At 42.3% G+C, this 14,445-nt stretch overlaps 1 protein-coding gene and 1 pseudogene across 1 annotated transcript in view; one reads left to right on the top strand and one right to left on the bottom strand.

Moving 5' to 3' along the window:
* The window catches only part of EXT1 (exostosin glycosyltransferase 1), a 313,958-nt gene that overhangs the window by 120,344 nt on the left and 179,169 nt on the right, over positions 1-14,445 (top strand). The gene's annotated exons all lie outside the window — the stretch shown is intronic.
* On the bottom strand, positions 1,430-2,171 carry LOC119509401 (annotated as a pseudogene).

Raw genomic sequence — 14,445 nt, 5'->3', positions numbered from 1 at the left:
TGTGTTAAGCAATAAAATTAACAACTGTTCTCCTCAAAGGACTTGATTATGACAGTGAAATAGCAACCTACACATTTGGAGAAAGTATTTGGAAAACACATATCCAATAAAACACATATATTAATGTCCAGAATATATAGAGAAATCCTCCAACTTAACAACAAAAAGATAACCCAATTAAAATATGGGTAAAATACTTGAACAGACATCTCTCCAGAGAAGATATATAAATGGCTAGAAAGTACATGAAAAGATGCTCAACATCATTAGCCTTTAGGGAGAGGCAAATCAAAACCACAATGAGAATACCATTTCACACCCATTAGAATGGCTGCTATTAAGAAAATGGAAAACTACAGGTGTTGGAGAGGATGCAGAGATATTGGGGCACTCATTCATTGCTGGTGGCAATGTAAAATGGTGCAGCCACTTTGGAAGACAGTCTGGCAGTTCCTCAGAAAGGTAAGTATAGAACTACCATATGACCCAGTGATCCCATTACGAGACATATACCCAAAAGTGTTGAAAGGAAGTACGTGGACAGTAATTTTCACAATGATGTTCATAGCAGCATTAGTTGCAATGACTAAAAATGGAAGCAACCCAAGTTTCCATCAACTGAGGAATGTCATATATACACACAATGGAATATTAGTCAGCTATAAAAAGGAGTGAAGTTCTGATACATACGACAACATGGATGTTGAGTGAAATAAGCCAGACACAAAAGGACAAATGTTGTATGATCTCACTGATTTGAAACAATTTTAATAAGCAACCGCATAGAGTCAGAATCTGGATTATGAGTTACCAGGGGATGGGGTGAGGATAGGGAATGGGAAGTTAAGGCTTAAAATGTACAGGGTTGCTATTTGAAGGATGGAAATGTTTGGTAATGGATGGTGGTGATGATAGCACAACGTTAATACATTTAACAGCAATGAAATATATATCTGAATATGATTAAAAGGGAAAACGTTAGACTGTATATTTGGTAAGAGAATAAAAACTTTAAAAAAATTCAGGGACCTACACTACACAAACAGTGAGCCCTAAGTTAAACCGTGGACTTTAATAATTAATAGTACAGTTTTTAAAATGTGCTATCATTGGTTGCAATAAATGTTCCACATCAATGCAGGGTGTTAATGGTGGGGTGGTAAATAGGAATCCTGTATTTCATTCGTGATTATTCTGTAAATCCAAAACTTATCTAATTAAAAAAAAATGTACATAACATCCTGCTAACTCTAACTCCTAACATCTATCTTTTGAAAGGCAAATGAAGAAAACTTATGGGTAAAGATTGTTCTCAAACCTTTCATCTCTCTTACAGCTTCTCTAGCTCACTCCTTTGACATCCCTAACACTTTTTTTTTTTTTTTTTAATGTTTGATTTATTTATTTGTTACTCTTAGAAAATCTTGTTTTAACTGGACTCAGACTTAGAGGTAGAAGCTCTCAGTGAGGACAGTGTCCGTCTCTTGGCAGTCTGTTCCTGGAGTTTTTCTTTGGCTTCCTTCATTCTCTTGGCCAAAAGTTTAGCATATTCTGCAGCCTCTTCCTTATTTTTCTTAATATGCTGTTTCTTCAATGCAATACGCCAATGTTTATGGTGCAGAACACGTGGAGTAACATGACGCTGAATCTTGGGTGCTTTGGTCCTAAGTTTCTTACCGTCTTTGTTCAGGGGCTTTCTCACAACATTCTGGCTGACATGATCTTCTTTCAAGAGATTGAAAAGTTTGCGGGTTCTGCTAGCTCTTTTGGGCCCCAGGCGACAAGGCACAGTATCAGTCAGTCCAGGAATATCCTTCTCTCCTTTTTTTTACAATAACCAGGTTGAGAACACTCAGATTGGCATCCACAATGCAACCCTGACCAGATTTGCGCTTTCTTTCTCCAGTTCTCCTTGGTCTATTACAGGAATGCCCCTTACTCAGTAGGAGACAGACACGGCCATGGGTCAGGACACCCTGTTTCGTGGGGAAACCTTGTTTGTCGTTTCCACCGGTGATTCGGAAAACATAACCCTTCCACTCTTCGCCCAGAGTGTCAGCAGCAACTTCTGTGGCCATAAGCTTCTCATAAAATGTATGAAGTTTGCATTCATCATGCACTTCCATGAGCCTCTGGCAGCCAGGGGCTGGGAAGGAGATGTTCAGCTTCATGTTGAGGCAGCTGACCACCTCCGAGATTCCATGACAAAGAGCGACATCCCTAACTCTTAAACCTACATGTAATTCTTGACCACCTGCTAGAAATTGGTTCCCTCAATACCCTCACGCCCCCCTTTTTTTGGACTAAATATTCTTATGGTCCAGGCCGATATAGATCCAGTGTACGGTGTATGTAAATATTGCTTACCTTTATGGAGCCTGGCAAAGTTGGTCGGTAGTTGGTCATTTTACCTGCTTTGATCTTTTCTTGACTTTCCTTCCATGGACTAGAGCTGTGAATCTCCTATGGCCTCATTTTCCAGTAATGAAAATGGAACATGTGACCTGGCAAAGTTTCTGATACTTCTTCCAGGACTGAGAGTAATCTTAGAAATGTATAATTTGGCTGCCAAGAATTTGGCATTTCCAGGACACTTTGGTGGTTTATTAGAACAACCCAGAATATTTTCGAATTTAGGGGGTGTGGTTATTTTCTCAGAGCAGTTCAGGAGTCACTTTGGAGGGACTTCTGATGCCACTATTGGGCTGTGGCTTCTGGGCTGTGGCTTCTGGTTACCTTGGGTCTCTGTCCTACAAGCTGATGGCTGCATCATGTATATTCCCCTCACCCTTGTCCCTTAAATCCGAAGCCCCCAATCTTCTTGGATTTCTACCATTGATGCCGCCTTCCCATTTCCTTTTAAATGGGGAAAAGAGAGGTAGGACTAATAGTAGATTTCCAGATTAGACAACTGAAGTAGGAAGAAGTTAAGTAATTTCACCAATTTTTCACCGCCACTTTTATTTTAATAACAAAAGATTAGAAACAACCTGTCAGTGTGTGTCCAATTAAATAAATAATGCTTCCTCCATACCACGGATTATTACGTAGCCATAGAAATATGGGATTAAATATCCTCATGTACTAAAAGAAAAAACTCTCCATGATATATTAAGTGGGAAAAATGTATGTATATAGAGTATAGTATGCTACAATTTGAAGGATTAGAGAGATGATATATATATATAATTTCTAGAAGATTCTTTAAGAGACTAATGATAGTGATTATCTATAGGGCAGGGAGGGACTGGCAGATGTGAGACAGCATTGGAAGGGAGGATTTTTTCACCATACTTTGGTATTTTCCTTGAACCATGTGAATGTATTTTCTGTTCATAATTACCTAAATAAATTGAAAGTAATAATAGAAATCTCCACAGCAATGTTATGGATGAAATCTAAATGAACTAGTTTGCTTTGTAGTTAAAACAACAATGAAAATGACAACCACCACAAATATTTATGGACCCAGGCACTTGCCGAACATGATTTAATTTCAACAACGTTTGCACAACGGATGTTATTAGTGTTATTTTACAGGTGGGGAACTTTGGCTCCTGAAACAGTTGATGGGTGAAGGTCCTGGCTTTGAAATGAGGACCAGCTGATTTCCAAAGCCCACTGCTCTGTTTTCATTCTGTCTTGGTTGACCCTCTGTCTCTGTTGACCCTCTTTCTCTATTAAAAAATGAACTGAGGGGTCCTTTGGCTGGCTTTTCTGCTCTAGATTGTTTTGTCAAGATTCAGAATCCTGGGCAAAATAGTATCTTAACCTGGGGACCATGCCTGAGCTTTTTTTTTTTAATTAAATTCAGTTTTATTGAAATACATTCACACACCATACAATCATCCATGGTATACAATCCACTGTCCACAGTATGATAACATAGTTATGCGTTCATCACCACAATCTATCTCTGAACATTTTCCTTACATCAGAAAGAACCAGAACAAGAATAAAAAATAAAAGTGAAAAAAGAACACCCAAATCATCCCCCCATCCCACCCCATTTGTCCTTTAGTTTTTTTTTTTTTTTTTTTTTCATTTTTTCATTTTTATTGAGATTGTTCAGATACCATACAATTATCCAAAGATCCAAAATGTACAATCACTTGCCCCTGGGTACCTTCATACAGCTGTGCATACATCACACTTAATTTTTGTTCAATTTTTAGAAACTTTTCATTACTCCAGACAAGAAATAAAGTGAAAGATGAAAAAAGAAAAAAAGAAAAGGAAACTCTAATCCTCCCCTATCCCTAACCAACCCCCCTCAATTGTTGACTCCTAGTATTGATATAGTACGTTTGTTATTGTTTATGAAAAAATGTTGAAATACTACTAACTGTAGTATATAGTTTGTAATAGGTATATAGTTCTTTCCTATATGCCCCTCTATTATTAATTTCTAATTGTATTGTCATACATTTGTTCTGGTTCATGAAGTGATTTCTAGTATTTGTACAGTTGATCATGGACATTGCCTACCATAAAGAATCAGACAATACCACCAATGTCAAGTGTCTAACATGCCTCTCCTATCCCCCCCTCTTATCTGCATTCACCTTGGTATATCACCTTTGTTACATTAAAGGAAGCATAATACAATGATTCTATTAGTTACAGTCTCTAGTTTATGTTGATTGCATCCCTCCCCAATGCCTCCCCATTTTTAACACCTTGCAAGGTTGACACTTGCTTGTTCTCCCTCGTAAAAGAACATATTTGTACATTTTATCACAATTGTTGAATACTCTAGATTTCACCAAGTTACACAGTCCCAGTCGTTATCTTTCCTCCTTTCTTGTGGTGTCTCACATGCTCCCCACCTTCCTCTCCCAACCGTATTCATAGTTACCTTTGTTCAGTGTACTTACATTGTTGTGCTACCATCTCCCAAAATTGTGTTCCAAACCACACACTCCTGTCTTCTATCACCTTGTAGTGCTCCCTTTAGTATTTCCTGTAGGGCAGGTGTCTTGTTCACAAAGTCTCTCATTGTCTATTTGTCAGAAAATATTTTGAGCTCTCCCTCATATTTGAAGGACAGCTTTGCTGGATACAGGATTCTTGATTGGTGGTTTTTCTCTTTCAGTATCTTAAATATATCACACCACTTCCTTCTTGCCTCCATGGTTTCTGCTGAGAGATCCACACATAGTCTTATTAAGCTTCCTTTGTATGTAATGGATTGCTTTTCTCTTGCTGCTTTCAGGATTCTTTGTCTTTGACATTTGATAATCTGATTATTAAGTGTCTTGGCGTAGGCCTATTCATATCTCTTCTGTTTGGAGTACGCTGCGCTTCTTGGATCTGTAATTTTATGTCTTTCATAAGAGATGGGAAATTTTCATTAATTATTTCCTCTATTATTGCTTCTGCCCCCTTTCCCTTCTCTTCTCCTTCTGGGACCCCAATGATACGTACATTATTGTACTTTGTTTCATCCTTGAGTTCCCAGAGACGTTGCTCATATTTTTTCATTCTTTTCTCCATCTGCTCCTTTGCGTGTAGGCTTTCAAGTATTTTGTTCTCCAGTTCCTGAGTGTTTTCTTCTGCCTCTTGAGATCTGCTGCTGTATGTTTCCATTGTGTCTTTCATCTCTTGTGTTGTGCCTTTCATTTCCATAGTTTCTACTAGTAGGTTTTTTGAACTTTTGATTTCTGCTGTATACATGTCCAGTGCTTCCTTTACAGCCTCTATCTCTTTTGCAATATCTTCTCTAAACTTTTTGAATTGATTTAGCATCAGTTGTTTAAATTCCTGTATCTCAGTTGAAGTGTACGTTTGTTCCTTTGACTGGGCCATAACTTTGTTTTTCTTAGTGTAGGTTGTAATTTTCTGTTGTCTAGGCATGGTTTCCTTGGTTATCCAAATCAGGTTTTCCCAGACCAGAACAGGCTCAGGTCCCAGAGGGAAGAAATATTCAGTATTTGGTTTCCCTGCGGGTGTGTCTTAGAAAATTGCTCCACCCTTCGATGCCTCCGGTCACTGTGCTTTTCTGCCCAGCAGGTGACGCCTGTTAGCCTATAATTCTTGCCTGGTGTGAGGAGGTATGGCCGTGTTCCCCCAGGCTCTGGGGTCTGGTTCTGAATGGAAAGGGCCCCACCCCTTTCCTCCTAGAGAAGACAGACCCCTCGGGTGGAGGTCATTAGCATTTCAATGGTCTCGCTCTGCTTGTGGTGTCTCCACCCTTCCCAGAGTCACAGCCCTGGGAACAAAAAATGACTGGGGCTTTCTCCACTGAGCCAAAAAAGAAACAGATAGTCCCCTTCAGACAACCCTCCAGCTCTCCCAGGTCAGTTGTCACCCAAAGCCTCTGTCTGTTTTTTGGGGCTGCGTACCTGTAGTGAGCAGTTCACACTCGCTACTTAAAACCCCAGTTGAAGCTCAGCTGAGCTGTATTTGCTTGCTGGGAGGGAGCTACTCTGTGGCACCACAAGGCTCCGCAGCTCGGGCTATGGGGGAGGGGGTCTCCCAACCTGGTTCCGCAGGTTTTACTTACAGATTTTATGCTGTGTTCTCAGGCATTCCTCCCAATTCAGGTTGGTGTATGATGAATGGATGGTCTCGCTTGTCCCCCTGCAGTTATTCTGGATTATTTACTAGTTGTTTCTGGTTTTTTGTAGTTGTTCCAGGGGGACTACTTAGCTTCCACTCCTCTCTATGCCGCCATCTTGCCCGAGTCCGGTACCTGATTGTTGATGACTTACCTTGGACACTTCATGGTCTTAAGACTGTAACTGTGTAACCAAATAAACCCCCTTTATAAAAGCCAATCCATTTCTGGTGTTTTGTATACTGGCAGCATTAACAAACTAGAACACTTCAACTCTAGTAGTTCTGTTTGGTTCCTTTTAAAAATTTCTCTTTACTAAGTTTTTCATATTGCTCATTCACTGTTTTCCTGATATCCTTTAGTTTTTCTCTGTACTTTCCTTCATATCCCTAAACATTTTTAAGATAATTTTTTAAAGGCTTTGTTTACTATGTCCACGTTGTCATCTTCTTTATTGGTATTTCTGTATCTTTATCCTCTTCCTTTGGATGGGCCATCATTTCCTGTTTCTTTGTTTGTCCTGTACTCTTGTTGCACGCTGTACATTTTAATATTTTAAAATGTTAATTCTGGGAATTACTCTCTGGGATATCTGTTTCTTGGTTTTATAACTAGTTGGTGATAACACAGAGAGTTTATTGACCTTCAGCCTACTATCAGGAAGGTTTACATAAGGCAAATGCAGTATGCAGGGTTTTCCCTGTCTTTCAGGGCCTCTGCCTTGGCCTGGGCTTTTGCTTGTTTGTGTTTTGGAGTTCCTGTTTATAGGAGTTTGGTTGCTCCCTCTGCTCGTCAGAAGCCAGGCCTCCCTCTCCCAGTTCTCTGAAGCAGGCAGACCTCTGTCTCAGACTGTCAACCTCTATAGTTTTTTTATATGTCTCTTGTCGTCTCACACTGCTTTTGCCTGGAGTGCAAATTCTGGGAGGAGGGTCACCCTGGAGAAGACTTTCCCACATTGGTCTTTCCCAACCAACACAGGGTCAGGGATCCATCAAAGGGGCACAGACTGACTCCTTGGGGAGGGGATCAGGAAGGTGCCAAAATCTTCTCTGATGGCTCCCCAAAGCTGAGCTTTACTGGCCTGCTCAGCAAATACAGCCCTTTCACTAACTTTTCTCTGCAGCCCTGGGGCAGGGTTGAAACAATGGCTGCCACCACCTTTGTCAGGAGCATTGAAACAATAAGTGCCCTCTCAAAGCCATGACGCAGTGATCAAAAGCTGAGTGTGGCTAATCAAAAGCTCATCAGTGATCAGCAGTGCTCACCCGTGTTCTAGGGGAAGAGGACTCTAAGACCCTTTCTGGCATCAGCAGCCGGCCAGGGACTGGACCCCATGGCGGCTGGCTATGCAAGTGAGGGATGAGTGCTAATAGCCGCCAAGCAGAGAGCACAATTTACAGTTCTTTAGAGTAATTTATCTGCCTCTTCCTCCTGCTCTTCCCAGGATGCTGGGCAGTGTTCTTCTGGCCTCTGGATTTGCAAAATAGTTGCTTCAACAGTTCCTGTCTAATAGTTAGGACTAGTCTTGGTGCCCTCTACGCCGCCGTCTTCCCCGGAACTTCTCCCTTCTCCTCAGGATGTATGTACACTTTCAGACTTTTTGGCTTCTTATCCCCCACCTCTACTTCATCCCTCCTGAAATCTCATCCCAAAGAAGACCAATATAAATTTAACTTGATTGTGTTACACTGACCTCCTGAAATCCATCTCACCTATTTAAAAGGAGAAGCTTCAGAGCAGTTACTATGGATATTAGCAACCCAGAACCTTAAGAGCATATTTACATGGCAATTCTCATTAGCAATACAATGCCCCCTGAGTGTTATCATGAGTTCTATGGAAACTCATGAAAATTTTAAGGACTCTGTCAGCTCATATCTCACTTTTCCTCACACTACCCCATCTCAGGCTTCAGTGTCTTCTTTTGCTAGAAGCTACTTCCGTGGCAGACTCTCCTCATGCCAAGGTTTACAGTAACACCCTAATGGGACAGTGGCATTAATGAAAGCTGTCTGTGGAGTAACTCAACCCTGTCCAGTAATACGATGCCGGAAGGGCGGTTGTAGAGTAAGGGATGGAAAGGTAAGGAAAAGAGAGAATCGTAAAGATGCAGAGGAGAAATGGGAGAAAGACTTTCATTTGGCCAGCTATGGCACAGCAGTCACTTCTCCAATATGGAAGTGCTAAGCCCAACCGTCACTTCTGCAGACGGGCCCTCACAGGCCACCATACCTTCCTAGCATTAAGTTCCTCCATGACAAACAGTTAATATCCACTTCAAGACAAATTCCAGACTGCATCTTTGATCTCACCATTTCAAGGAACACTTTCAATTGCTTAGAAATTGGAACAGCCCATTTTTATAAATGGTTCTAGAAGAGTGGACAGTAGTCACAGTCGGGGTACACCAGAGAGGGTGAAAGAACATCAGAAGCTGAGCTTTGGGGCAAATGAAGATGCTCCTACATGCAGCAGGAGTACAAGGGAACAGGTTGGAAAAGATCTAGGCTCGGTCTCCAGGATTTCTCTTCACCTAGCAAGGGCTATCACCACAGACATGTTTCTTTTCTTAAAAGTGCTTCATTATCCTTTACTAATAAAGGAAAACTTAAGAAATGTAGGTCTTCAAAAGCTCTCACCCAAAGTAGGGAACCTTTGCTTAAGTGCATGCCAGATGCCAGTTTTGAGCCCAAAGCAATTCTGCAAGCATCAAGAGCTACAGAGGCTTTCTGGAAGCTTCCACCGCAAGCAAAAGACACAGGACAGTATTTCCCCTGGGCCAAGGTCAAAGTCCTAAAGAATTTACTGTGGTTTCCTAGCTTACTACAGGTGCCAAAAGCTGCTTCTGAAGTGACCCTTTTCGTGGGAAACCACCATCCACAGGTCTAGAAGGTCTAGAAGGAGCTCCTGCATGTCAGTCCTGGTGCCTTCAGGGATGTGGACCTTCCCAGGTCAGAGAGCACATACCCACAAATCCACAGGGGAAGGGCTGTACCCAGCCGCTAGGGATTAGGATTGGTGGTGGCACCAGACAGCTAAGAACAGGACCGTCAGATAGAGAGACCTGGCAGAATTTCCACCTTAGCAGTTGCCGTTAATTGATCATGGGATGAGAGTAGATTTCACCAAGTTACACAGTCCCAGTCATTATCTTTCCTCCTTTCTTGTGGTGTCTCACGTGCTCCCCATCTTCCTCTCTCAACCGTATTCATAGTTACCTTTGTTCAGTGTACTTACATTGTTGTGCTACCATCTCCCAAAATTGTGTTCCAAACCACACACTCCTGTCTTCTATCACCCTGTAGTGCTCCCTTTAGTATTGCCTGTAGGGCAGGTATCTTGTTCACAAAGTCTCTCATTGTCTGTTTGTCAGAAAATATTTTGAGCTCTCCCTCATATTTGAAGGACAGCTTTGCTGCATACAGGATTCTTGGTTGGTGGTTTTTCTCTTTCAGTATCTTAAATATATCACACCACTTCCTTCTTGCCTCCATGGTTTCTGCTGAGAGATCCACACATAGTCTTATTAAGCTTCCTTTGTATGTAATGGATTGCTTTTCTCTTGCTGCTTTCAGGATTCTTTGTCTTTGACATTTGATAATCTGATTATTAAGTGTCTTGGCGTAGGCCTATTCATATCTCTTCTGTTTGGAGTACGCTGCGCTTCTTGGATCTGTAATTTTATGTCTTTCTTAAGAGATGGGAAATTTTCATTAATTATTTCCTCTATTATTGCTTCTGCCCCCTTTCCCCTCTCTTCTCCTTCTGGGACACCAATGATACGTACATTATTGTACTTTGTTTCATCTTTGAGTTCCCGGAGACGTTGCTCATATTTTTTCATTCTTTTCTCCATCTGCTCCTTTGCGTGTAGGCTTTCAGGTGTTTTGTTCTCCAGTTCCTGAGTGTTTTCTTCTGCCTCTTGAGATCTGCTGTTGTATGTTTCCATTGTGTCTTTCATCTCTTGTGTTGTGCCTTTCATTTCCATAGATTCTACCAGTAGGTTTTTTGAACTTTTGATTTCTGCTGTATACATGTCCAGTGCTTCCTTTACAGCCTGTATCTCTTTTGCAATATCTTCTCTAAACTTTTTGAATTGATTTAGCATTAGTTGTTTAAATTCCTGTATCTCAGTTGAAGTGTACGTTTGTTCCTTTGACTGGGCCATAACTTTGTTTTTCTTAGTGTAGGTTGTAATTTTCTGTTGTCTAGGCATGGTTTCCTTGTTTATCCAAATCAGGTTTTCCCAGACCAGAACAGAGGGAAGAAATATTCAGTATCTGGTTTCCCTGCGGGTGTGTCTTAGAAAATTGCTCCACCCTTTGATGCCTCCGGTCACTGTGCTTTTCTGCCCAGCAGGTGACGCCTGTTAGCCTATGATTCTTGACTGGTGTGAGGAGGTATGGCCATGTTCCCCCAGGCTCTGGGGTCTGGTTCTGAATGGAAAGGGCCCCTCCCCTTTCCTTCTAGAGAAGACAGAGCCCCCAGGTGGAGGTCATTAGCATTTCAGTGGTCTCTCTCTCTGCTTGTGCTGTCTCCGCCCTTCCCCGAGTCACAGCCCTGGAAACTTAAAATGACTGGGGCTTTCTCCACTGAGCCGAAAAAGAAACAGATAGTCCCCTTCAGACCCAGTCAAGGCGACCCTCCGGCTCTCCCAGGTCAGTTGTCACCCAAAGCCTCTGTCTGTTTTTTGGGGCTGCGTACCTGTAGTGAGCAGTTCACACTTGCTACTTAAAACCCCAGTTGGAGCTCAGCTGAGCTGTATTCGCTTGCTGAGAGAGAGCTTCTCTCTGGCACCACGCGGCTCCGCAGCTCGGGCTATGGGGTAGGGGGTCTCCCGACCTGGTTCCGCAGGTTTTACTTACAGATTTTATGCTGTGTTCTCGGGCATTCCTCCCAATTCAGGTTGGTGTATGATGAGTGGATGGTCTCGTTTGTCCCCCCGCAGTTATTCTGGATTATTTACTAGTTGTTTCTGGTTTTTTGTAGTTGTTCCAGGGGGACTGCTTAGCTTCCACTCCTCTCTATGCCGCCATCTTGCCCCTCCGTTGATGTCCTTTGGTTTTTATCCCCATTTTTCTACTCATCCATACACTAGATAAAGGGGGTGTGATCCACAAGGTCTTCACAATCACACTGTCACCCCTTGTAATCTACATTATTATATAATTGTCTTCAGGAGTCCAGACTGCTGGGTTGGAGTTTGGTAGTTTCAGGTATTTACTTCTAGCTATTCCAATACATTGAAACCTAAGAGGTGTTGTCTATATAGTGCATAAGAATGTCCACCAAAGTGACCTCTTGACTCCATTTGAAATCTCTCAGCCATTGAAACTATTTTGTCTCATTTTGCATCCCGCTTTTGGTCAAGAAGATACTCTCAGTCCCACGATGCCGGGTCCACATTCGTCCCCGGGAGTCATACTCTGCGTTGCCAGGGAGATTTTCACCCCTGGGAGTTGGGTCCCACGTAGGGGGGAGGGCAGCGAGTTCACCTGTCGAGATGGCTCAGTTAGTGAGAGAGGGCCACATCTGAGCAACAAAGAGGTACTCAGGGGGAGACTCTTAGGCACCATTACATACAAGTTTAGACTCTCCTTTGTGGTAATGAGCTTCATAAGGGCAAGTCCCATGCTCGAGGGCTCAGCACATCAAACCGCCAGTCCCAATGTTTGTGACAACATCAACACCAGTCCAGGTGAGGATGTCCAACACATCCGCACCTTCCCCCAGATCCTCGGGGCTGGGGAGGGGGAGGCTGTAAATATATTTTTTATTATCTGTCCAAATTACTCTGGGATGTGTCACTATTTCACTCCAGCCTATACTAACCTACCATATCTCACTTCCTACTCAAAGTTCCATGCAATTGTGGTGTTTGAACAAATCGACTGTAGAGTTGTACCGTTTAGAAAATTTAGATCCTGTACCAAATAGATATCTATTCCCTTGGTCTCATATGAAAGTTGAAGTTTTAAAACACAATCAGTTTCAACCTTTACCCTTTGGCCTGGCTTGCCCTGGTCTTAACCAGACCTGCTTCATTCATATCACTAATTGAAGTCTGGGCTCTTTTTCAGCTTTTTTTTTTTTTTTTTTTTGACAGTATGCCTGAGCTTTTTAATAAAAAGTTTATGAAGCTCCATTAAACTCTTGGAAAACATGTATGGATTAATCTGCCTGGGGTGCTTTCCTTGATTAGGGTCCTGTGGTTTTCACCAGTTACCAGAGATATTAAGGATCTTCCTGAGGTCACTAGTTGTTCACTGTTATCCTCAGGAGGGTGCAGAAGGTCTTCTGTGTAACCTGACCATGACGTATATTTGTATGACCATCAAACTCTTCTTAAAAAATTTTGAATCACCAGCTCTAAAAATTGGGAGATTTCACATGAAAATCTGGATTTGATGCTTTGCTTTCGATTGGAAAAAATCGGAAGACCGCACAGCACTAAGCTTGCACTGAATTCTTCCAGAGCCAAGTAGGGGTTGTCCTTTTCCAGAGGTGTGCTCTCCATTTGCTTCAGTCCACCTTGATGGGGTCATGGCCCACCAGAGTCTGCATGGCATTGGCTTGGCCTGAGAAGTGGGTTCTGGACTCTTTTCTCTTTAAAGCAACTCTTAGAACAATGCACATCTCTTTTGCAGATGAGGAAAATGAAGCTCAGAGGGTTTAAATGACGTCAGCCCAAGTTGCACATTGGAGCAGGTTCAGATAACATGAAAATCAACACAGGTTGTCGGTCTTTATTCTAATATTCTTTCTAGTGAACCACAGTTACCTCCCCCACTATTGTCTTAGTTGACCCATATAGCATCACTGGAGGGAGTTTAGGTATTATAATTAGAGCCATTTTACAGATGAGCAAACTGAATTTGGGCACAGGTGTGAAAGAGGAAGGTGATGTGCCAAAAGGGCAGAGCTGGTTTCTGGTCCCAGGTTTTCTATGTCCAAATGCTTTCCCCTTTTAGTCATACTAAGAAACCAAAGTGATCTCTATCAGCTCTTAGGTTCTTTGTGGCTGAGACATTAATGACTCTAACACATTTGACTCCAAACAGAAGGAGGAAAGGTAGAGGAGCTCCCATTGTTGACGACTGTCCTGGTGGAGAGTCCCTGGGGTCAATCTGTCAACAACTTGTAGGAGACCCATACCTTGCAAAGCACTAATGACTCTGGGAGCTATGGAGGATGGACCAAAAGTTGGGAGACATGTAAAGAGTGATAACAAATTGCTTTCCAGAACACTCTAAACTTTGAGGGGCAATGGAGCGGTCCACATCTGAAATGCTGTAAGCACCTTTTAAAGGCTACACTTCAGTAAATTCATATTAGCATTGTTTTAACTGTGTCCCTACCTGTAGAGTAAAAGGGATGTTGTGTTGCATGGTATTCCAGAAGGCTGCTTAATGGAGGTCTGCTTTAAGACACTGTGCAGTGATATTTGCAGCACATTAATTAGTGCTATGTATTCCTACTGCATCTATACAAGTGGAGGTTCTATGCCACGAATGAAGAGACACAGAGTGTGCTTTTTTCGTTGAGGGTCCTTCCGTGGTGAAGAGTTCTCAGACTGCACGGTAAATGGAGTCAGGCTACAAGGTTCACTTACATGGGAAGTAGAAGAAAAAGTGCAGAGAGGCCCCATTAGCTCAAAAGACCATACTAGCGGGTGAAGAACCTAGACTGGGATCCAGCCTGCCAAGCTTAAACCCTTGGCTTGCTCACTTACCTGTTTGTGGACCTTAGACAATTTACTTGACTGCTCGATACCGCTGTTTTCTCCTCTACAACTGAGAGAACAGCAAATTCCTACCTCAGTGTTGTTGGGAGGTTTAGTGAATTACGTGAGCTGAATACCTAGGACAGGGCCTGGAAGGTAATGA

This window comes from Choloepus didactylus, chromosome 14 (assembly GCF_015220235.1).
Source record: "Choloepus didactylus isolate mChoDid1 chromosome 14, mChoDid1.pri, whole genome shotgun sequence".
Lineage (NCBI taxonomy): Eukaryota > Metazoa > Chordata > Mammalia > Pilosa > Megalonychidae > Choloepus > Choloepus didactylus.
This window is presented reverse-complemented; position numbering and strand designations above follow the sequence as displayed.